At 40.5% G+C, this 24,072-nt stretch overlaps 1 protein-coding gene and 1 long non-coding RNA gene across 15 annotated transcripts in view; one reads left to right on the top strand and one right to left on the bottom strand.

Moving 5' to 3' along the window:
• LOC136314647 (uncharacterized) overlaps positions 1-12,702 on the top strand; it is a 43,959-nt gene extending 31,257 nt beyond the window's left edge. The window contains exon 3 of the long non-coding RNA XR_010727345.1: positions 11,999-12,702. This is a non-coding gene — a long non-coding RNA (uncharacterized lncRNA). The remainder of the gene's footprint in view (positions 1-11,998) is intronic.
• FOXP1 (forkhead box P1) overlaps positions 1-24,072 on the bottom strand; it is a 671,570-nt gene that overhangs the window by 327,796 nt on the left and 319,702 nt on the right. For all 14 annotated transcript variants that reach the window (XR_010727343.1, XM_066245805.1, XM_066245816.1 and 11 more), the window contains one exon: positions 20,411-20,471. The gene's annotated coding sequence lies outside the window, so the exon portion shown is untranslated. The remainder of the gene's footprint in view (positions 1-20,410; positions 20,472-24,072) is intronic.

Here is a 24,072-nt window from a genome sequence, read left to right as displayed (position 1 = left end):
CTGGACCTACTTACCACCAGGAAGGGCGTCCCCTTAGACACGGGGCTGATGGAGAAGAAAGCAGAGGGGAGAAATGCAAGGATGGGGCTTTAGGGCTTATATTTGACCTCTTCAGTCTCTTTTTTGCTTAAGCCAATATTGTCTGAATCTTATATGACATGCAACTAAAAAAAAATGTTATAGATGATACATAGATAATGGAAGTCTGTCAGATAAATTAGCATTATACAGGAGACAAGCTACACGGAGTCTGGAGTCCAAAGTGAGAGAACGTGGTTGAGCTGAGCTGAACCTAGTGTTTCTTATCACCGGTGTTGAAATCAATCAGCAATCTCACCTGATTTCACATTTACTAAAAGCAAGAACTTAAAAGAAAGCTCACCAAAATCTACTACCTGATATTTTTAGCAGGCTTGCTGCCCTTGAGGTGAGGACTGATGCCTCTCTGGCATCCTGGAACAACTATGCCCAAATGGCTACTATATTCATATACAACCCAACAGCCACTTGGGGAAACAGGGAAAATTAATTCCACCCCACAACCGCCAGATTCCCTTCCCAAAAGCACCTGCTATTAGCAGTACCTTGTCTCATTTCCAAACATCTTCTTCATATGTGTTTTATATGTATACTTCTTTTTTCCCCCTTCTACCATTGTGGTCACTTAATGTATTATATATTGGAGATACTTCTGCATTAGCACATAGAAAATCTACTTTTTCAACAGCTGCCTGGCAGTGTCCCTCACCCCACTGCAGAGATGGACCATAATTTATCCATTCCCCCTGAATGACATTTAGGGAATTTCATTGCTTTTGCTCTTGCAAACAATGCTGCAAGGTATATACCCATACACAGGCTTTTTATCAGCCCAGTGAGTATAAATCCCTAGAAGCAACACTGATGTTTGCTCCTGTATTTCTGAACTAAGGGTCAACAGTCTTACAGCGGGAAAAACAAATCCTCGTTCCGTTCCTCATGCTCTATACCTGGGCTCTCTTTTTTTTACCGGCATCCATCTGATAGAACCAGATGACCAGATGCCTTGGATGGACATTGTAAACAAAACAAAGAAAGGCACAGTTCTGGGGTATCAGCTGATATCCGCCACAGCAGAACCCAGGCAAGTAGGTAAAATATTCCCACCCCACCAACCACCCTTTTAAAAATTAATACACTTTACAGACCTTTGAGAAAATCCTTTGCGCCTGCACCTGATGGAACACAGGCCACGGCTGAGCGCCCCTTCCCCCTGCGGGCCTCCCGCAGGGCGTGGTCACCCAGCCTGTCCCTGGGAGCTGGAGAAGTCCCGGCCTCTGCACTTGGCCTCCCCATTTCCCTCCCTGCACTCTTCCATCTCTAACATCATCTGGAGTACTCTTTCAGCCTGTTTTCCTACACTCAGATTATTTTTTATTTTTAAATAACATAATAACTGACATTTTCACTTATAGTTAAACCTTGCTCATTTACACAAATGATGGGTAGAGAGCAAAAATTAACAAGCCTAAAAAAATAATCAGAACAAAAAAGGCCTATGATCAAAAGGAAATCACATTGCTACATTATAAAACACACAGTTGTTCCCACAAGCAAATTACACAGCCTCATTGGGAAGTACGAAGCACGGGCACCTGCTGCTTTCTAACATCCTCTTTTCTAAAACAATAAAAATAAAAAACTAAAATCCTCTCTTTCTAAGCTGTGGTGGTACTTTCCACGGTGTCCAGTAATGATTTCTGACCAAAAGATCAGAACACATGATAAGTCTAAGTCTATGAGTAACTTCCAGATTTAAAAGGCAGGCCCTGGCCAGCTGGCTCAGCAGTAGAGCATTGGCCTGGTGGTGGAAGTCCTGGGTTCAATTCCTGGTCACGGTACACAGGAGAAGCGCCCATCTGCTTCTCCATGCTTCCCTCTCTCCTTTCTCTCTGTCTCTCTCTTCCCCTCCTACAGTCAAAGCTTCACTGGAGCAAAGTTGGCCCGGGCTCTGAGGATGGCTCCGTGACCTATGCCTCAGGCACTAGAATGGTTCTGGTTGCAACAGGGCAACGCCCAGATGGGCAGAGCATCGCCCCCTAGTGGGCATGCCGGGTGGATCCCAGTTGGGTGCATGCAGGAGTCTGTCTGCTTCCCCACTTCTCACTTCAGAAAAATACAAAAAAGAAAAAAGGCAGTCTATGAACTCAGTTTTGCTGTTATAAAAATTTCTAAATTCTGTTTATAGGGGAGAAAAAAATCCATTGCCTTTGTACATTCAGGCTAGTTTAAAGGATCGCCACAGGCCCTGGCCAGTTGTCTCAGTGGTAGAATATCAGCCCAGCATGTGGAAGTTTTGGGTTTGATTTCTGGTCAGAGCATACAGGAGAAGTGACCATCTGCTTCTCTACTCCTCCCTTTCTTCCTTTTTTCTTCCTCTCTCGCCCAGTCCTGCAGCCATGGCTCTACTGGTTCGAGTGCATTGACCCCAGGGTGCTGAGGATGGATCTGAGGAGGCTCCAACTCAGGTGATAAAAATAGCTTGGTTGGGAGCATAGCCCCACATGGGCAAAGCATCGGCCCCAGACAGGGGTTGCCGGGTGGATCTTGGTCAGGGGCACATGTGAGAGTCTGTCTCTCTATCTACCCCCCTCTCACTTGGAAAAGAAGGAAAAAAAAAAAAAAAGACCACCACAGACTGGTGGCTTACAAACAACAAAGATCCAGATGAGGACTGATTAGGTGTCTGTGAGAGCACACTCCCCAGTTCACAGATGGTCATCTCCTTCTGTGTCCTCACACTGCAGGAAGGGGTGAGAGAGCCGTCTGGTGCCTCTTTTAAAGGACACTAATCCCAGTCAAGAGGGCTCCACCCTCAGGACCCAATCCCCCCTGGAAGGCCCTGCCTCCAAACACCAGGACATTGAGAATTAACATATGAATTTGGAGTGGGAGGGAAATACAAATATTCAGTCTATCTATAGCATAAATGAAAGTGGTTCCATCTTAAAAAATCCAACGTGTGTCCAATCCAATCCCTTTATCTGTTTACTCCACACGAGGGCTCTCCCAATGTTCCATAAAACCACGGTACTTCCTTCCACCAGAGATCAAGGTATCATCTTTACCAACTCCCTCCCTTACACCATTTACTCCATCTATTAATGATCGCTGCCTAAGTTAAACTTCTACATAGATCTCTTAAAGTCTTTCTTTCCTTGCCTGTCCACCATCAACATCACAGTCCCAATTACAGTCCTGTCCACCCCTACCTTACTGCATGGCCCCTGCCACATGCCCCTGGCCCACACAGCTCTCTCCTGTTGTACACGATGCTTCAGCTCCTCCATGAAAAGCACTGTCCCTAATCCAAGTCTGGCTTCTTCTTTTCACCTTAAGTTCCTTGGGGTCACTTTTCCTGACAAATTAAGAGTGGCCACACAGCACACCCACTGTCTACAACAGCAGCACCTAGCTCGTGGCCGGACACATGCAACCCACATTGCCCTAGTTTATTTGTTTGCTTATTGACTCTCTCTCTCTCTGAAAGTCATAAATGGTAGAATTTATTCCAGGTCTTACATGCTCTAGCCTAGTGTATTGAATTGTTTTTGGCACACAGAAAATTACAGGAGGTTGCCACCAAAGCTGGCTGTCAAGAATTCCTCCCATTCTTATATGCACATGCCCAACAGGAGGGCAGAGATCTTCTCCTCCTCCCCTAAAAATGGGCTGGTAGCCTGATGTGCTCTAAAGAATGGGAAGGCATGAGGAGGTGCTGTGGCAGTTCAGGGCCTAGGCCTTAGGAAACCTGGCACTTGACCTCTTTCACCTGAAGCCTATCTTGCTGAAGAGGTCAAGCAGGCACCCAGTCATGGCCAGCACCAACTGCCAAATGTTAAGTAAAGCCACAGCCAGCTCAGTGTATTCGTGTGAGTGATCGACACCAACACCACGCAGGGCAGCGGGCACCTCCCTGCTATGCCCTGTACAGATGGAAATATCTTGTACCAATAGTTGTTTTAAAAAGCTAAAGTTCCAGGGAAGTTTCTGAAGCAGCAATAAATAAGTGAAGCAGATGTGAAGCAATGACTGCACCCCCTGCAGGTTCTTCTCCATCTGCTCCCCGCTGCCCGGGCACCCCTAACTGCAGAGTGACCTTCCCAGAATGCAAATCGACCATGTTCCCCCCCCCTACCCACATGTCCCTCACAACAAAACAAAACAACTGTTTTAGAAACATAGATCCAAACACACTCACTTTTCCTGCACCCTGTAGGTTCCCTAGGCCGCATGCTTGTCCTGGCACCACCTACACATAAGGTTCCTTCAGAATACAGGGGGCACACCACTCCTTCTCTTTAGCTCCCCACTGATATCCTATCTCTCTTTCCACCCTCAATTTAATCCTCATTACCCCTGGAAGCTTTCCCAGACTTCCTTGACGGGGGCAAATCCACCACCACCAGCTCTCAAAACACCAGGCATCTCCATTTCTGTCCTCATCAGATCCGCCTTTATCAGCCTCCATGTGTCTGTAAACTACATGAGGCCTCGATCCCATCTTTTCAGGCTCACTCAGCAAAGCACAGTGTGGCTGGCACAGAGGAGAAGTACAAACATTTCTTGGAGCAGTGAATAAATGACTTGAGTGGTCACTTGGACTGCCAACTTCAAATCCAAGCTATCTCACATAGTAATGATGTGACCTTGGGCACAGTGGATGAAAGGCTGGCCTCCTCTCTGGGCTGTCTCCTTTATTTGGGGAAAACAGTAACACATACTTAACAACCAGGTCTTTCTGAAGTTTAAATGAAATTATACATAAGGGCACTCAGCCCAGTGCCTGACACATAGCAAACATTCAATAATTAGCTATCATTATCACCAGCGACTATTATTTTGTTTCTCACTGTAAAAAAAAGGCCTAAATTGCAAAATAATAGGTTTTATCTGTCATGCTCTCCCAGCCTTTTCCCTGTATGAGCACAGAGCCCTACACATTATGTACATATGTACAACATTATGCTAAACAAAGATGCCCATGGCATCTCACTGCCAAGCTGGTATCCCACAGAAAACACCCAGACTGCCTCCATCCTGGTTTTTACAAGAGCTGATCTGGAGAGCAATCCAATTAAACAAATTCCCCACAAATAAAATGATAATTAAATACTCAATTGTCATTAAATCTCTTGTAAACATTTAATGATGCCTTTATTACTACTGACAGAGATATGAATCGGTACCATTCTTCTAGAAAACAGTTTGGGAACACATATAAAATTTCACAGTATATAAAATATATATCAATTTCTATCTATCTAGCTGCCTACCTACCTACCTACTTACCTATCCATCTAAATTTCAATGACATATACCTTTGCACCCAGAATTTTTCATCCTGGTAATTTGCCCTAAGTCAATGTTTCTCAATTGGATTGAGTTTGCCCCTTCAGGGGACATACGGCAATGTCTGAGGAAATTTTCGTTTGTTATCCATATGGTGGGAGGGCGAGTGCTAGTGGTATCGAGTAGATGGAGACCAGGGATGCTGCTAAACACCCTTCAAGGCACAGCAGTCTCTCCACAGCAAGGATTTACTCAGTGTCAACGTCAACAGCCCTATCCTGATGAAATAATCGACAGGCTTCCCACGAAGTATACACAACCCTGTTCACTAAATGGTTGTACCCCCTTGCACATCCAACAGAGTGGCACTAGTTATATCTACACACAGCTATATGATAATAATAATGTTACCATACATTAATTGTTACTGAAAGAAATTGGCATATATTTTTACATTTCAAAAAATGTAGAAAAAGTTTTGCATAAGCCCATTAAAACTGTCAAACTCAATGGCCAAATTAAAACATACTGTAAACTATAATTGTAGCCTAAAATTTTCTAGTAGATAACATTTTGATAAGTAAAATGAAACAAATAAAATTAATCTTAATAGTATGTTTGATTTAATCCAATATATCTAAAATATTATCATTTCAACCTGTAATCAATCAATAGATAACCTTAATATTTTACAGTCTCCCCCCCCCCAAGTCTTGGATGGATTTGACACTTACAGCAAATGTCACTCCAGACAAGCCATATGTCAGCTTCTCAAGACCTGCTGGTGCTGGCAGCTACCACTCCGGGCAGCCCAGAGCTCAGGGCAGAAAACCCGCAGAGACAGAGATGTTAGGAAGAGCTACCTCCAAAATGGCCTGGGGGGAACGAATCTGAAGTATGTTGACTTCTTATTTATGCTCTCCTTACTGTTTGTTTTTACTATGAGAAATCTCATGTATAAATAAAGAAAAATCAAATTTCATTTTGAAAGAATGAAGAGAGAAGGTTGCATATTGGACTTCATAAACATATATGAGGCATTTCTCCAGATCACTTCCTACATCCTTGTTGAAAATGACAGATTCTGGAGTTTTCAGAGGAAGAACTTGCTGCCACCTCCCATGTGCACACATGCACGCATAACAGTGGAGTGAAGGTCAATCCGGGCAGTGTCCCCCAAATAGCCAATCCCCTGCTCACTCAAAACACATCTGAGTAGTGGGAAAGGGCCATCTTTACTTTCTCCCAGATAAACAGAAATTCTCACCCACTGTCCTGTGAACCAACCAACCTCCCTCCTTCTGTCTGTCTGTCTCTCTCTGGCCTTGGACATGGTGAATACTGAATGCAACTTCTCCCTACATTCCTCAACGTGGACTGCAGGGGATGTGAGCCTAATGCTTGCTCCGTTAACATAGTCTCTGTGTAAGTTCTACAACAAGATAATGGCACAGCCAATGAAACTCATGCACAGCCCTGGAAAAACTCTTCATATTACATATTTCAGTCACATGGTTTAGCTTTCAAAAAGCTTGTGAGCCCAGGTCTCCCTGCCTGAACTCAGGAGCATGCAGATGTCAACAGTCCAGCCTTTTACAATTTTAGCACTGGAATCTGGGCTCTAAATGGCCAAGAGGCTATTTCAAATTCCTAAAAATGAGCCAAGTTGACCCCTCTGGATGGTCCTACGCTCTACCTTTTGATGGCAGGTGGGTGATGAACAGAAGAGGAAGATAATTAAAGAATATAATATTATCCTTAAACACCCAGTTACCATTTCCTTAAAGTTCTTTTGTTTTGTTCTTCTATTTGGGCCAGAGGATGGTAACAGGATGTCCATGACATTTGTTTCCACTAGGTTCTTCTTAATAAAAACAGCCATTTAAAATATTTTCAATATCTTTAAAATTAATTAAGAGTAAAAATTATGAATGTCCTTGAAAAATTACTACATTCCATGCACTGTGCTAATAATAAAAGAAAGCTAATACTACTGAGCCACCATTCCTGACACTTGCTATAAATGAAGAAATGCTTGGAGCAGTTTATACTGAAAGAAGTCCTACACTACTCCAAAGGGGGGAGAATAACTTAGTCACTATTATTTTAGATGACAAAAGAAAACACTTGAAGAAATCGGGTGCCCTGGCCTGTTGGCTCCGGGGTAGAATGTCAGCCCAGAATGTGGAAGTCCCGGGTTCAATTCCAGTTCAGGGCATAGAGGAGAAGCAACCATCTGCTTCTCCCCATCCCCTCTATCTCTCTCTCTTCCCCTCCCACAGCCATGACTCAAATGGTTCAAGCAAAGTTGGCCCCGGGCACTGAGGATGGCTACATGGCCTCCCCTCAGGTGCTAAGATAGCTGGGTTGCCAAGCAACCAAGTAACAGCCACAGATAGAGCATTGCCCCATAGGTGGTTGCCAGGTGGATCCTGGTCAGGGTGCATGTAGGAATCTGTCTCTGCCTCCACGCTTCTCACTTAAGAGAAAAGAAAAGAATTCAGATCAGAAAAGAATAATGCCTAGAGTCTAGAAAGTTTGCAATCAAAGTAAATGGAAACCGTACCTCCCATTATTCTGGAAAGCACATGTAAGGTAATACCAGAGTGTGACTTTATGTTCCTCAGATTAGTTTTAGTATTACTTTAAAGTTGAGGGAGTTGGTTGTTTCCATGTCTTGGCCACTGTGAACAATGCTGCAATGAACATGGGACTGCATGTGCCTTTACATATCAATGTCTCTGAGTTTTGGGGGTATATACCCAGTAGAGGGATTGCTGGGTCATATGGAAGTTCTATTCTTAATTTTTTGAGAAACCACCATACTTTCTTCCATAATGGTTGTACTACTTTACATTCCCACCAACAGTGGATGAAGGTTCCTTTTTCTCCACAGCCTCTCCAACACTTGTTATTACCTGTCTTGTTGATAATAGCTAATCTAACAAGCATGAGGTGGTATCTCATTGCAGTTTTGATTTGCATTTCTCTAATAGCTAGTGAAGATGAGCATCTTTTCATATATCTGTTGGCCATTTATATTTCTTCCTGGGAGAAGTGTCTGTTCATGTCCTCTTCCCATTTTTTTATTGGTTGTTTGCTTGTTTATTGTTGAGTCCAACAGATGATTGGATAAAGAAGATGTGGTACATATATACTATGGAATACTACTCAACCATAAGAAATGATGACACAGGATCATTTATGACAACATGGATGGACCTTGATAACATTATACTGAATGAAATAAGTAGATCAGAAAAAACTAAGAACTGTATGATTCCATACATAGGTGGGACACAAAATGGAGACTCATGAGCATGGACAAGAGTGTGGTGGTTACCAGGGGGAGGGGAAAAGAAGAGAGGGAGGTGGTGGGGGGAGGGGAGGGGCATAAAGAAAACCAAATAGAAGGTGACAGAAGACAATTTGACTTTAGGTGATGGGTATACAACATAATCAAATATCAAAATTATCTGGAGATGTTTTCTCTCAATCTATGTTATCTAATTTATCAATATCACCTGGTTAAAATTGTCTAAATAAAATTTTTTTAAAAATTAAAAATAAACATAAAAGAAAAATGAGATAAAAACAAATAAAGTTGAGGGAGTTGTGTGACAATCTAAAATCACAACATCATGTATAAAACTAATTCAAGAGATTGTGAAACTGGAAGAAATCTAAATACCTACAGCTGCATGAATAGATAACACAATAGAGGTCACCAAAGTATATTAAAAACATGATTTATATATATTATGTATTAATTTGGAAAAATACTTAGGATATTTTAATGTTAAAGCAGTAAACAATACAGTTTATACAGTATAATCGATATTTACAAATATTGGCAAGCTGCAGATAAAATGTTGAACTGTTTAGGTGAGGCCACCAATGAATTTTTTCTTGCCTTACTGGTGGTAGCACAGTAGACAGAGTGTTGACCTGGGACACAGAGGTGCCATGTTCAAAAGCCCGAGGTTGCCTGCTTGACTGTAGGGTCCTCTGGCTTGAGTGCAGGCTTGCCAGCTTGAGCACGGGGACATTGACATAACACCAAGGTCGCTGGCTTGAACAAGAGGTCACTGGCTTGGCCTGGCCTCTGGTGGCGCAGTGGATAAAGCGTTGACCTGGAGTGCTGAGGTTGCCAGTTTGAAACCCTGGGCTTGCCTGGTCAAGGCATATATGAGAAGCAACTACTATGAGTTGATGCTTCCTGCTTCTCCTCTCACTCCTTCTTTCTCTCCCTCTCTCTCCTCTCTCTAAAAATCAATAAATAAAATAAAGCGGTCACTGGCTTGGCTTGAGTCCTTCCCCCCGTCAATGCACATATGAGAAGCAATCAATGAACAACTAAGGTGACACAACTATGAGTTGATGCTTCTCATCTCCTCCCCCCCAAAAAAAGAACAAAGAATTATTATTCATACATTTTCTTACCACACTTTCATGCTATCCTCATTTCTTCTAAGAACATCTTATACTGACACAACTGAAGAACACATGTGCATGCTCCGTCTCAGAGATAGAGTGCTCTGCCCTCAGGCCCTGCTCCTTCAATGGCATTCATCCAAATTGGGGACAACGCATGTTTTTCGTCATTTTACTTACAATTTTCTAGATGCTTGAAGATTTGGGACCAGCCTTAGAAGTCTCAAAAATGTTCAATTATGTTTCAGAACTTTTGAATAAGCTAGTCTTTGATGCTCTTAGTTAATCTGAAAGATGGATGAACCCATCAAAGACTACCTATATTAGTATAGGGTAGAGGTGATAGACTGACATGTGGCTTAGGCACAAACTAGTACTTTACTAATCTAGAGACTATGTTAACCATACCAAACTGTGATGTATTTTAGATGATTAAAAATAACATTTTAGTCCCTGGCCAGTTGGCTCAGTGGTAGAGCGTCGGCCTGGCGTGCAGAAGTCCTGGGTTCGATTCCCGGCCAGGGCACACAGGAGAAGTGCCCATCTGCTTCTCCACCCCTCCCCCTCTCCTTCCTCTCTGTCTCTCTCTTCCCTTCCCGCAGCAAGGCTCCATTGGAGCAAAGATGGCCCGGGTGCTGGGGATGGCTCCTTGGCCTCTGCCCCAGGCGCTAGAGGGGCTCTGGTTGCAACAGAGCAACACCCCAGAGGGGCAGAGCATCGCCCCCTGGTGGGCAGAGCGTCACCCCCTGGTGGGCGTGCCAGGTGGATCCCCGTCGGGCGCATGTGGGAGTCTGTCTGACTGTCTCTCCCCGTTTCCAGCTTCAGAAAAATATAAAAATATATATATAAATAAAATAACATTTTAAGTTAGAGATGCAAGTATATCCCCCTTTTCCCTTGTCTTTGGTTTAAACTTAATAGCTAAACCATCAGATGAGAGATTGAGTCAAAAGGAACAAAATTCAAAAATTCCATTATGTAGCAGTGAGTTTTTCTCTGATCACTTTCTACAGGCGGCATTACGACGCAAACATCACAGTTAGCCCTGACCACATGGGGCTGCACAGGGTGGAGGCACATGTGATGACCTTAGTGGGCACGATTCCTGGAAAAATCATTAAAAATGCCTAATTTCCATAAGCAGACGGTAGTTGTGCAAAGCCACTGTATGTTACAAGAGTGAGATTCAAATATTTTTGACTCTTGGTATGATTAAATATGACTTCCATGTTGACAAACCCAATGGTCAGTTCTCTGTCACCATTGCTCTTGACCCCTTGGCAGCATTTCATACAGCTGACAATGCTTTCCTCCTTTAAACTGTGTCCTCAACAGGCATCTGGCTCACCACCATCCCTGAGTCGTGCTTCCATCTTTGACCTCTCTGTCTCAGCATCCTGTGAACAAATCTCACAATGGTGTTGCATTCAGAACCCACACCTCGGAGCCCTTCTCTTCTTTGTCTATGCCATTGCTTTTCATGAGCTCATCCACTTTCGTGCCTTTACACATCACCTACTTGCTTATAAATCCTCAAGTTATAGCCCTAGCTAGGACATGTCTAGAACCACATATCCAAACACCCACCTGACATCTCCACCAACAGTTCAAACTCACACATCTACACTGTGCTCCTGGTTTCCCTGCTTCACTCATCCAGGCTTGACAAAGTACCTTGGCTTAACCAAACTTTAGTGATGCTCCGAACCCCATCTGTGCACTTCCTTGTAAAAGCTAATTTTAACAAAAACCCTACTAAGTTCAAACAAAAGCCCACCACCATATCTGGTCACCCTCGTGTGATTGGATTCATCTTCCACCACCCCCCAGGTGGTACCTGTTCACCCTGGACTGTCTTAACAAAGAATCCTATTAGATCTAGTTAGCCAGGACTTTCCCCTTATCCCTCATAATTTCCTCTTAATAATTTTCCATCCACTGACTTCCGTCAATCCCGCTCCTTGGCTGTGAATGCCCTTGTGACCAGGTTGTGTTCAGAGCTGGCTCAATCTGTCTCTCACATAAAAAATCTCACTGCAGGGTTCCCTGCACCTACTGTGATGGTCCTGAATAAAATCTGCTTTACTGTCTTTAACAAGTGAATTCTTTTACCCCCTCAAACCGCCCCCCCCCAACAAGATTCCCTATTCCCGTTACTGGCAGCTCCACCCTTCCAGCAGCTACTACAACAGAAAACCTGTCTTCTACCTGACTCTTCTCTTTCCACCCACAGCAATCTACCAGGATAAAGATCTTGGGAACCCTCCATTATGCAACTCTTCCAAACTCCACATCGATTCCCCCAAGAAGTCCTTTGGCTCCACCTTCAAATGAATTCCTGATCTAACAACGTCTCATCATTTCCACCACCATCCGGATCCCCGCCATCATCCTCCCTCCTTAGGTTATTCCAGTGGCCTCCTGAAGAGCCTTCCTGCCTACTGTCTCACCCACCCAGTCTATTTGCAAAACAGCTTTCAGAGTGATGCACTTAAAGCATGAGTCAGATTATGTCCCACTTCAAAGCCCATCAATGTCTCCATATTTCACTAAAAGACTCTTCTACTACTCTCCCACTTGCTGACTGCTTTGGCCAGACTGGCTAACTTGCTTTCTTTGCAATATGCCAAATCTCTGTTCAAATGTCTGTGTCACTGACTATTTGCAGTTGCAATACCTTCCCTCTGGCAATTTAACCTCCTGTACCCTTCTCTCTTTTCTCCACAGCACCTATCACTTCATATTTATTTAGTGTATTTTCCTGCCAGTCCCCACCCAACAGAACCATGAGTAGAGGGCTTGTAGCTGTCACTCACTGCTATATTCCCCATGATCTCAGCAAGATGTCTAAAAGAAATACAATGCTTGTCATATATGTAATTTTAACCACACGGTAAAAAGTAAACAAAAACAATTAAAATTAATTGAAATAATTTATTTTATTTAACCCAATATAGACAAAATGTAATCATTTCAACGTATAATCAATAAAAAATAATCATTCAAATGTCTCACATTTTTTTTCCACACATCTTTGAAACACTGTGGATTTTACACTTATAGCACATATAAGTTTTGGCTAGCTACATGTCAAGTGCAGATAGCCACAGGTGCCTAGTGGTTTCCATATTGACAGTATATTCTACTCTATTGTATGTTTATTCAATTATTTAAAAAAATATTGGGCCAGGTGACTCACTGAATAGAGTGTTGTCCCAGGGGGCCAAGCTCGCATGTTCAATCCCTGGTCATGTAGGGCACATGCGAGAAGCAACCAATGAGTGTACAACTAAATGGAACGCGTAAGTGGAACAATGGGTGGTTTCTCTCTCTCTCTCTCTGTGTTCTCTCTCTCACTCTCTCTCTTCCTCCCCCCCCCTTTTTTATCTCTCTCCCCCTTGCTCTTTCTCTCTACTTCTCAAATAAGTGGAAGAAATTTAAAAACTTCTTGGGCACAGCCCACTAAATTGAGCTCCTAACCCACCAAAGGGTCCCAATGCCCACTTTGAAAATCACTGTTCTAAATAAACTTTATGCAATCTGTAATGCATGGATTTTAGGACACTTCCTCTGGCTTCCAGGGACTGCTCAGGATCCTTTAAAGCAGGGGTAGTCAACCTTTTTATACCTACCGCCCACTTTTGTATCTCTGTTAGTAGTAAAATTTTCTAACTGCCCACCAGCTCCACAGTAATGGTGATTTATAAAGTAGGGAAGTAACTTTACTTTATAAAATTTATAAAGCAGAGTTACAGCAAGTTAAAGCATATAATAATAATTACTTACCAAGTACTTTGTGTTGGATTTTCGCTAAGTTTGGCAGAATAAATCTTTATAAAACAACTTACTATAGTTAAATCTATCTTTTTATTTATACTTTGGTTGCTCCGCTACTGCCCACCATGAAAGCTGGAGCGCCACTAGTGGGCGGTAGGGACCAGGTTGACTACCACTGCTTTAAAGGAAAATAAATAGACTTCCCAAGGAAAGAGGCCTTAACAGGCAGGGCAAGGAATGAAAGACCCATGACAATTGCTGACTGAAATCACCATGGTCCATCCAATGGAGCAAGACTTCTATTAATTAAACATTGCTTTAAAATAACTCATTGCACTGTCAGATAATAAACAAAATATCTAATTACCTATAATTATATGTTACATACATGCTAATATAAAAAATTAAAGGGAAAATTTGCACAATTTTCACTCTACAAAAAGAGAGCATTTGAATTGAGTAGAAAGACATTAAATTTATTGTTTTTCTTTCCCCACCCAATGCAAAGGCCATGGAAGTACAACAGTTTAGCTCAAAAAAAGAGATGGACCAACGACTAACCCTCATTTCCCATTTTTCAAAATTCCGACTTATGAAAAGTCTTTTTAAAAGATACCATAAACTTGCCTGACCTGTGGTGGCGCTGTGGGTGAAGCGTCATCTGGAATGCTGAGGTCGCCGGTGCAAAACCCTGGGCTTGCCCAGTCAAGGCACATATGGGAGTTGATGCTTCCTGCTCCTCCCCCTGCCTTTCTCTCTCCCCCCCGCCCTGTCCACCTCTCTAAAATGAATAAATTTTAAAAAAAGATACCATAAACTTCAACTCCAAACTTATCCCTAGGAAGAAAGTGTCAACTTTTCAAATGGCCTCAAAATAAGGATTCTACCATCAATATAGCATCTGCTATTTTAAGGTTCTGGATGATACTGGATATAAGGGGCCATGCAGTCAAGGCCACCTAGATGTGTTACCCTAAACAAGTTATTGTAATTGGAGAGTTAGTCTCCAAATTTCTTCTTGAGGTTTTTGAATTACAAAAAAAGGACAATACTTCTGCATCTCTGTTAAGCAGTTAAATGTCACCTAAGCTGAAAACCTCTAGATAAGATGGTTCAAGGTGCATCTTATGTAGTTGGAATATTTGTGCCCCTAGCAAATGAAAGAGCAAAAACATCATTTTGAAAAAATAAATAAACCCATGTGTTACTCAGTTTTATAGTTTTGATTGGTGATTGTACAAAATCTATCTACTTGATATTGTAATTGCTGCAAATACTGTCTTTACTACTAAGGCTGCCTTCATGTAAATGTCAACAAGTGACTTCTGCTTGAAAAAGAACTCTAGTGAGCATATTTCTCTGGAAATTAATATTTAAATTTTTTTCTTTGAAACTAATGTTCAGGAGAGACAGTTCTTGTTTATAGAGTAACTTAGTATATAGCATTATGGTTAACAATGTTTAAATACAGCTAACTTAAAATGCAAACATTTAAATTCTAAAGTTTAACAGTTAGAAGGCTAAGTCAGTTCCATGGAAATATACCGTAAAAAACATGAAAACTGTAAGACACCCCTCATTCCATCCCTTATGAGAATACTTCAGGCCACCATTTTGGATTTAGGACTAAGAACACATATAACTCTGAGGTTTTAAAACAGTTAAAAATCGAAAAGCTTTGGATGAACCTTGAAAACATTATGCTAAGTGGAAGAAATGCGTCACAAAAGACCACATAACACATGATTCAATTACTGTGAAACTTCCAGAATAAGTCTATACAGACAGAAAGAAGATTAGACAGAAAGAAGCTATGTTAAGGGAGTGACTGCTAATGTGTATAGGGTCTTTTTCTGGTGTAATATATGTTCCAAAAGTAGATTGTGGTGATGGCTGTAAATTCTGTGACTATACTATAAAAATAATTACACAGTATATACTTTACTGGGGTAAATTATATTGTGTGTGAATTATACATCAATAAAGCTATTACCCAAAAAATGAACATGCCTGATAACATTCACAACAGCATTGGCATGAAAATATAAGAAAATCAAGTTAAGTCAACATAGCTCCTATTTAATGCTATAATACATGAATCCCTGATACTCGGGTCTCCCTGTTATAGAACATTCTCATAGCAACCAATATCTGCCCTTCCAAACACCTGCCATCATCATTCCCAGTGTCTGTCTTCCTCTCTACAATATAAACCCTATGAAGACTGGGATAATAGATGATGTGCTTCCAACATAGTGCTATGATCCCAGCAACCTGGCACACATCATCAACACATATCTGCAGTACAGACTAATGTATGTATGTATGTATGTATAGTCATATGTAGGTATGTATGTATGTATGAATGAATGAATGAATGAATGAATGAATGAAATTACTGGATTAGGGCAATTTAACTGATCAAGTTATGTTCCGTCCCCTTAAATCTGTTCTCCAATTCTCCCACACATGTGGCCACCCAGGTAGCCCCTGCAGCTTCTTGTGACCATATGACCATACTCTTACCAATTAAATGTCAATGGATATAAATGTATCCAATTTTTAATCATTTGCTTCAAAGGAATTCTTATGCTTGGATTTCACTGTGCTTCAACCATGTAGACAAGGACAAACCCTGAAGTAGGAGAGTATAGGAGGGAAAGAAACTGCCCAGTCAAGCTAGGCAGACAAATTGTTACATCAGAGAAAAGTAAACATGCATTTTATTTAAACCACTCTATGTTGGGGTCTCTATGCTGTATCAGCTTAGTCTTTACCTGGACTGTCACACCCAGGCATGGGTGTGTGTGTGTGTGTGTGGTGCACACGCATGCATCAAAAGGCTCTGGGGAAGCAATGGTAGCTCAGTGAAGACCCTCTCTTCCAGTGTATTTATAACAATTTAATGAATTAATAGTCACATAATTCAAAAGCTGAATGTTATAAAGAGGTCATATTTTAATGGATTTAACTCAGAATATTTTCATTATATAAATATTTACATTGCATACATATATATTTTCCAAAGAACCAACAAATATATTTCAAACAGCTGAATTACCAATTTTAGCTTTTTTGTAACCAAGAAATAATTTTTAATATGTAAGACACAATGAGTAGAGTCTACAAGGATAGATTATAACTCCTAGATCTATCAAGAACAACAAAAATACCTCAAATGAGGCGTGGGAGAAAAACTGCAATGATTACACATTTTTTTAGATTGTTTAACTTTTTCTCAAATAGGTTGATTACTAAAAAAAAAATCATCAGGTAAAATGCAAAGTTTGAAAATACCTGATGTTTGAAAACAGCTATTTGATTGCAATCTATATGATCTTGACTATTATCACTGACTCCCAGTGCCATTCAGAACTGAATACAAGATGATGAATTTTACAGATTGGATTTGAATTTGAAGCAGAAATGCATGTGGGTAAACAGGGAGAAACTGCCACACAATGGAGGTAGCCCTGACAGAAGGGCATCACAGCAATCACAATCAGACTGACCTCAGCAAGTCGTCATTTCACCTACAGTCTTGACATTCTAGACGACCATGGGTACTACTCATCACCTGTGGCGCCACTTTCCCAGACTGTAAAGTGGGGATGATAATGATTGCCAACAATCTCTCAGGCAACTAGACACATTTTATACAATGCTCAGATCTACTTGGAAGAAAACTGTTACACCACTAAAGTATGAAGACTGTTATTTATGATTCTATAGACCTTTGTAACTAAATTCGAAAAATGGCTTCATGTGGTTTCTTGAATTTGCCTGACCACTTTTAGGCACATAACCAGTCGTTCCCATAATGCCAAGGGAAGCATATTTATTTGCATCTATGCTGACAGTTAATGATTCCCAGATTTCAAATTCGGGCATAGCATTTACTGAGCAGCTGCTGCCATCTGAAACCTGCATCCTTCTTATAGTGTAGAAGATAGTGCTGGTTTCCAAACCACCATTGGGCAACACAATCTTAATTTGGTTTAAGGTGTATTCACTGGGAAGAAACACTAACCATTCTATCCCTTTTATTTATATTTTTTTAGATTTTATATTCTTAACAAACTTTTTTTTCCTTACATATAAGAGATCAAGATATACAAGGATTAGTTTTTAAAGAATCACTGAGCTTGTTAAAAGGTAAAAAATTACATGCAATTTATTATTTGAGTCTATATATCTAAACTTACTTCTAAAAATAATTTGTAAATAAGAGTCAAAATACAGATGGAATTAATTGTAGAAGAAAAAAAGTTAATGAAATGTTATGTGGGGGTACAAAGTTAAGTTTATTTTAAAATAAAAAGACAAAAAGCTAAAGTTGAAAAAAACTCTAGAGATTGACCACAAACCCTTACTCTGAGTTTCCCAGAAGTCAAGTCAAAATAAAAACCATGCAAATTTGTGCCTGACCAGGTGGTGGTGCAATGGAAAGAGCATCAGACTGGGATGTGGAGGACCCGGGTTTGAAACCCCAAGGTCGCCAACTTGAGCACGGGCTCATCCAGCTTGACCATGGGCTCACCAGCTTGAGCGCGGGGTCGCTGGCTTGAGTGTGGGATCATAAATGTGACCCCATGGTCACTAGCTTGAGCCCAAAGGTCACTAGCTTGAAGCCCAAGGTCGCTGGCTTGAGCAAGGGATCACTCACTCTGCTGGAGCCCCCAGTCAAGGCACATATGAGAAAGCAATCAATGAACAACTAAGGAGCCACAGGAAGAATTGACACTTCTCATCTCTCTCCCTTCCTGTCTGTTCATCCCTATCTGTCCCTCTCTCTGATTCTCTCTCTATGTCAATTAAAAAAATCATGTAAATTTGTTCATCAGCTTTTTTTGTGTCACAATAGAAGGCACCAGTAGGACAAAGTTTTTCTGTGTTTCTAAAATTTGAAAAGGGGTTCCTTATTTTCAGAATATTATATAATACACTATGTTCTTGACAGTAATTATAAAGAAAGCACTTTTTTGGTATTATTGAATGTCAATTATATAATTGAAAACTAAAAAAATTTTTTTAAAAAGAAAGCAGTTTCTTTCTCTCGTAGTCAACACAAATGACAAATTTTAGAAACTTTTTTTAACCAAACTTGCCCTTGACTCATGATGTTTTTAACTTTGAAAAATATTTTAGAAATGGGAAAAATAACATTGTACAAATTCAATCATGTCCATTTTCAGGTCCTTGATGTAAGTGTGGACATTATAAAGACATCAAGTCAGAAGACAATCATTCATGCTTACAGGTGATTCCAATTAAAACCACTGATGAAGGCTATTTAAAACTGTGGGACAACACACTTCTCAGGCAGAATATTTAATCTGATCAACAACTTTTTCAACTCGGTTTAATCATAATTTGTAGCTTCACCAGAAACCTTTGCTAACAACACTAGAGGACTCGGGCACCCAGCACAGCTCTGCACGAGGCGCCCCTTGGGCTGAGGTCTCCCAGGGATCCCAGGAACCAGGAGGCACGACTCACAGCTGACCCGAAGAGCTGTGGCAGAGACGGAAAGTATTTACCATATGGCCCTTTCAGACACAGGTTTCAGATCTCTGGAATAGATGAAGCCTTCATTTTTAAAACTAGAAAACTGAGTCTCAGCAAAGGTAAGTGCTTTGCCAAAAGTAATGCTGACTTGCTAAGCCCAGCTGCTGGTGGGGCCCCTTTCCAGGCTGGAACGGCTAACAGAGGCTGAAGTTTCATTTAAACTACAAAGATGGTGAGAATGAAACAAGTTGGATTCAAATGTGCCAAAACAGGCAAGTAAAAACAAATCATTACCTTTATAATGTATTCTAGAATCCCCAACCCTGGGTAAGAGTTAAAACAAGCCGGTGTAAAAATCTTCACATTAGGACAGTTCCACAATAAACCCTGTTCAACTAAAGAGTAAGGAGCCTGCATCTTACAAATTCACAAGCTTCATGCAGTAAGAGCTGAGCAGAGGCTCTGTGCAAGCAGGTAGCTTGCAACCCGCTGGAGAGCAGACACACATCTGCTGCATCACAGAACTGGTATCGGCCGAAATTCAGAAACAACATGAAGACACGCCTGGAGAAACATAAGATGTCAAAATAATCTGCAAGATTACCTTGTACTATAGATGAGTTCTGCCCTCACTGAGATACTTTAGGATTCAGGAAAAAATGTGTAGCCATTCATAACCATTTTAACCAGACTGCTTTTTTTGTTCCCAATCCCAAATGTGAATTTGAGAAAATTCAGTTAGCTCTAATTTATCAAGCCACATAAGTCCCTTGGAAAACATCTAATTTTAAAATCAAGCACTCCTTTGATTTCTAAGCAAGGTCAAGGGAACAAGGCAGCCTAGTGCTGACATCACAGGGACAAGCCCCATGCTGTTCAGCTGTTGCACCAATGTGGCGTGTTGCTATGGTGCCTGACTATTAATTTCTGAAAGAAGGTGATTATAAAGCCGCGAGATGAACATCAGTCGGATGACACCACTTCAGCTTAGAACGCTGACAGGCGTTTACTCTTGTTAGCAGCAGGCTCACTCTATGAAGTCACCACTTTTGAGATGTGACTATTCCTCTCTAACTTCAAACCCATGAATTCAACACACCCCCACCCTCAAAAAAAGTTCAGCTTCAACAGGGGGGGGAAAGTTTGATATTTGGAGAAATATATAACTCTGTGGACCATTTCTTAAAGGCCATTATTTTCTTTAAAGACGTCTCAAAATATGCTGCATACCTACCTACACTCAAATAAATATACATATAATTGCTAAATAGGTAGATCAGAAAAGAACTGAATTAAGATGCTTAAAAGGTGACAGATACCACCCTACATATATGGTCCCACTAATCATATTTGCATTTACCTTTTTTGGCTTCTGTAAAGCAATCTTCAGTTACAGTCACCTCAAAAGGTCACTTCTTACCCTGAAAACAAAAGAGAACATCAAAACCTGAATGTCAAGAGAAAGTAGCCTGGGAGAGATTCAAGAAAAACAACAAAGGGACTCAATTATGTTTAATGGCAAGTGACTCTCAGAGTTAATAAAAAGCAAGTCCCAAGACCTCCACTTATCTGGACCACACGCCCTTGAGCTCCTCAAGACAACAAAAAACAACTCAGACGGAAAAAGTAGAGGTGAAATGTATGAACTTTTTCTCATCTTGCTGTCTATCAATGTATTTTCACGTGGGATATTACATGACTCATAGGCCTTTGTTTTTGAAAACCAGACTGCTTTTGGAACGTGTCTGTTTGGTTAACATCCACAATCTCTCTAATTTCTTTAAAGCAGAAGCTTCAGTTTTTCCCCCTTCGAAAGACAGTTAGTTCTTGTAGACAAGATGCTTTATGCCACTCAAGACCTTTCACAAGGAACAAAAGCACCACAACTTTCAGGTTGGGTAGGGGCGGGGGTTCATCAGTTGATGAAAGCTGTTCTCGGAATGTCAATGTCAGATGAAATAAACAATTGAAATCAAGTTTCTAAAACACAAAGGAAGGTGTGCACTCTCCCTTATGCAGAACAGTGTGCGATCCTTGAAGAAACATCACAAGCTGCCACTTTCTGCCTGTGGAACTGGGGTCAACATATGGCACAAGTAAAAAGAAAAACATTTGTTTATTAATTTAGATCAAGTTAGCAACAGGGTACAGGATTCATTCCACATCAATTGACCAAATGCTCATATAATTTTTTAAGATGGTGTAATTATATCATCATTTTACTGAAATGAAATGTTAATATCGTTTTGCTAAGTCTTCAGAACAATATGCAGTGAAGTGATTTTAATTTTACACAGAACATATCCCTGCTTATCCCTCTGCCTTGGGCCCTTCACGTGGGAAGGCGAACATCACTGGGAAGAGTTAAATCTTATTTCACTGGGGCTAAAAATCTGAGAGTGGCACTTTGGTGTGTACTATCTTTGAGAAATTGATCCGAGGCCAATTTATGACATTTCCACAAGCAAGTGTATGCAGAATCTTGCCATTAAGATTGGAAAGAAATACAGGCTCTGAGTGAAATCATAATTTTCATATTTACTTTAAGAGGAAATTAGAGGTTTTCACCATAAATGTTCACCATTTGGGTGGGGGAAAACCCTAGCTCTGGGACTTAAAATTACTATTTTGCAACCTGCCCAAAACCTTTTTGTTTTTACACAAAACAATTCAAACTGAAAATGACAATCGTGTGCTTTCCTGCTGATGCGTGTCTCCGGGTCAGTTTCCCCCTGGTGAGAGCCTTGGAAGGCGGCTAGGGAGGCAGAAACTGAGGTCGGCCCTCATGTCCTGTGCAGGTCTGCAGAGCGGCCCTCCACAGAAACCAGAGAGCTCTTTAGACACAAGGCAGTTATCTCACACACCAGAAATTTCCACCTCTATCCCTCGTCCAATCTTAAATGGAAAGTAAGTGAATTCTGGCAAACCCGACTCAATTCAAGGCAAGAACTCTCATTTTCTCTTCTTTTACTTTAAATGTACTCTAGTGAGTGCTATCTAAACTAATTTTCATGTTTATCTATTGAGTTGTGTCTATTTTTGCATGTTCGGCAGTCAGATATATAATATAATATTAGACTTTGCAATGCAGATGAGATTGCTATCATACAGGCCTGGCAAACAATTGGATCTTATTAAATTTTAATTTTTAAAAAACTGCTGAAAATGCCTACTTTGAACAAAGTTATCTCTAGCGCTGTGCTCAAACCTGCAGAACATTTTCAGGTAAGTACTAAGCCTGTTTCTCTTGTCCCCTCTACACAATACAACATACAAGTGGACCAAGAACTATAAGCTGGTCCACACACACAGATGCTACAAGTGTAATTTTTACCTGGGGGGTGAGGTTCATAATAACAAAGTTATATATATATTTGACCCTCCAACTTATAATTACTAAAGCAATACAAAATTGTTTACATTTAATTTTTACTTACACATAAAAACTGGTAGTAGATTCAAACCATCTTTCCCTCCATTTTGAAGTTCCATAAATTCTTTTATATATATATATATATATATATATATATATATATATATATATATTTGACCACTCATTAATCTCTGTTGATTTTAGTTTTTAGTATATATCAGCAAAATAATCTAAATGATATTTTTTTAGTTTTCCTGAGAAAAAGATTAACAGTTCCACAGATGTTTTCCATCACGCTAAATTAGGTGAAATGTGTCGATAAAATAGATAAGACAATTAGGTGCAGTCCTGAGGCCTAGAAGAATCAGAAATCATCAACCAGGAAAAAGTCTGCATTTCATTTCTTCCAAAGTATAAAACTTCTATTTCTAAAACTGTATTTAGCCTGACCAGGCTGTGGTGCAGTAACAGAGCGTCAGCGTGGGACTTAGACGACCCAGGTTTAAAGCCCCAAGATCGCTGGCTTGCGTGCGGGCTCACCCAGCTTCAGCACAGGGTTGCTGGCTTGAGCATGGGATCCTAGGCATGACCCCATGGTCTCTGGCTTGAAGCTCAAGGTCGCTGGCTTGAGCAAGGGGTCACTTGCTCTGCTGTATCTCCCCAGCCAAGACACATATGAGAAAGCAATCAATGAACAACTAAGGAGCCACAACGAAGAATTAATGCTTCTTGTCTCTATCTCTTCCTGTCTGTCTGTCCTTGTCTGTCCTCCTCTCTAAAATATAAAAAAAATAAAACTGTATTTGCCATTTTAAATTTTTTGTAATAATGCCTTTTTTATTTCAAAAAAAATTTTTTTTTAATTTTTATTTACTGATTTTAAAGAGAGAGAATTGGGGGTGGGGGTGGGGGGAGAAAGACATCAATCTATTCCTCTATGTGCCCTGACCAGAGATTAAGTTGGCAACCTCTGTGCTTGAGACAATGCTCTAACCAATTGAGCTACCCAGCCATTTTTTAAACAGTTAGTTTTGCTTTTCAAATCTATCAACTTTTTACCTGAATGCTTACTGGTAGCATGATCACTAAAACTCAAATTAGATTATGATGTGAAACTTTTAGGTTTACAAAAGATAAAAAAAATATATTCTTCTCTAACCCCTACTTGTCTTTTATTTTAACAATTTCTTTTTATTATTATTAATAATTGGTTTTAGAGAAGACAAAGAGAGGAAAGGAGAGGGGAGACCAAGAGAGAGAGGAGGATTCATTTGTTCTTCTACTTATTTATGCATTCACTGTCACTTCCCATATATGCCCTGACTGAGTATCGAACCCACAACCTTGGTGTTTCAAGAAGACATTCTAACCAGCTGAGCTAAATGACCAGAGACCCCAATTCTATTCTTTTAAAAAAATGCTGTCAGCATATGAATTGCATTTTTTTTCTTTTCCTCTTTCTTAAGTTTCCTGTTGGTTTTAAGTTTTATTTTTTTTTAATTTAATTATATTGGGGTGACACTGGTTAACATTATACAGGTTTCAGGCGCCCAGTTCTACAGGACATCTCTGTACACTGTATTAAGTGAACCAGGGATATGGTTAATAGGAATTACTTATTTTCCTTTATGTTATTCTCTACAGTTAAG

The sequence above is a fragment of the Saccopteryx bilineata genome, chromosome 10 (genome assembly GCF_036850765.1).
Source record: "Saccopteryx bilineata isolate mSacBil1 chromosome 10, mSacBil1_pri_phased_curated, whole genome shotgun sequence".
NCBI classification, from domain to species: domain Eukaryota; kingdom Metazoa; phylum Chordata; class Mammalia; order Chiroptera; family Emballonuridae; genus Saccopteryx; species Saccopteryx bilineata.
This window is presented reverse-complemented; position numbering and strand designations above follow the sequence as displayed.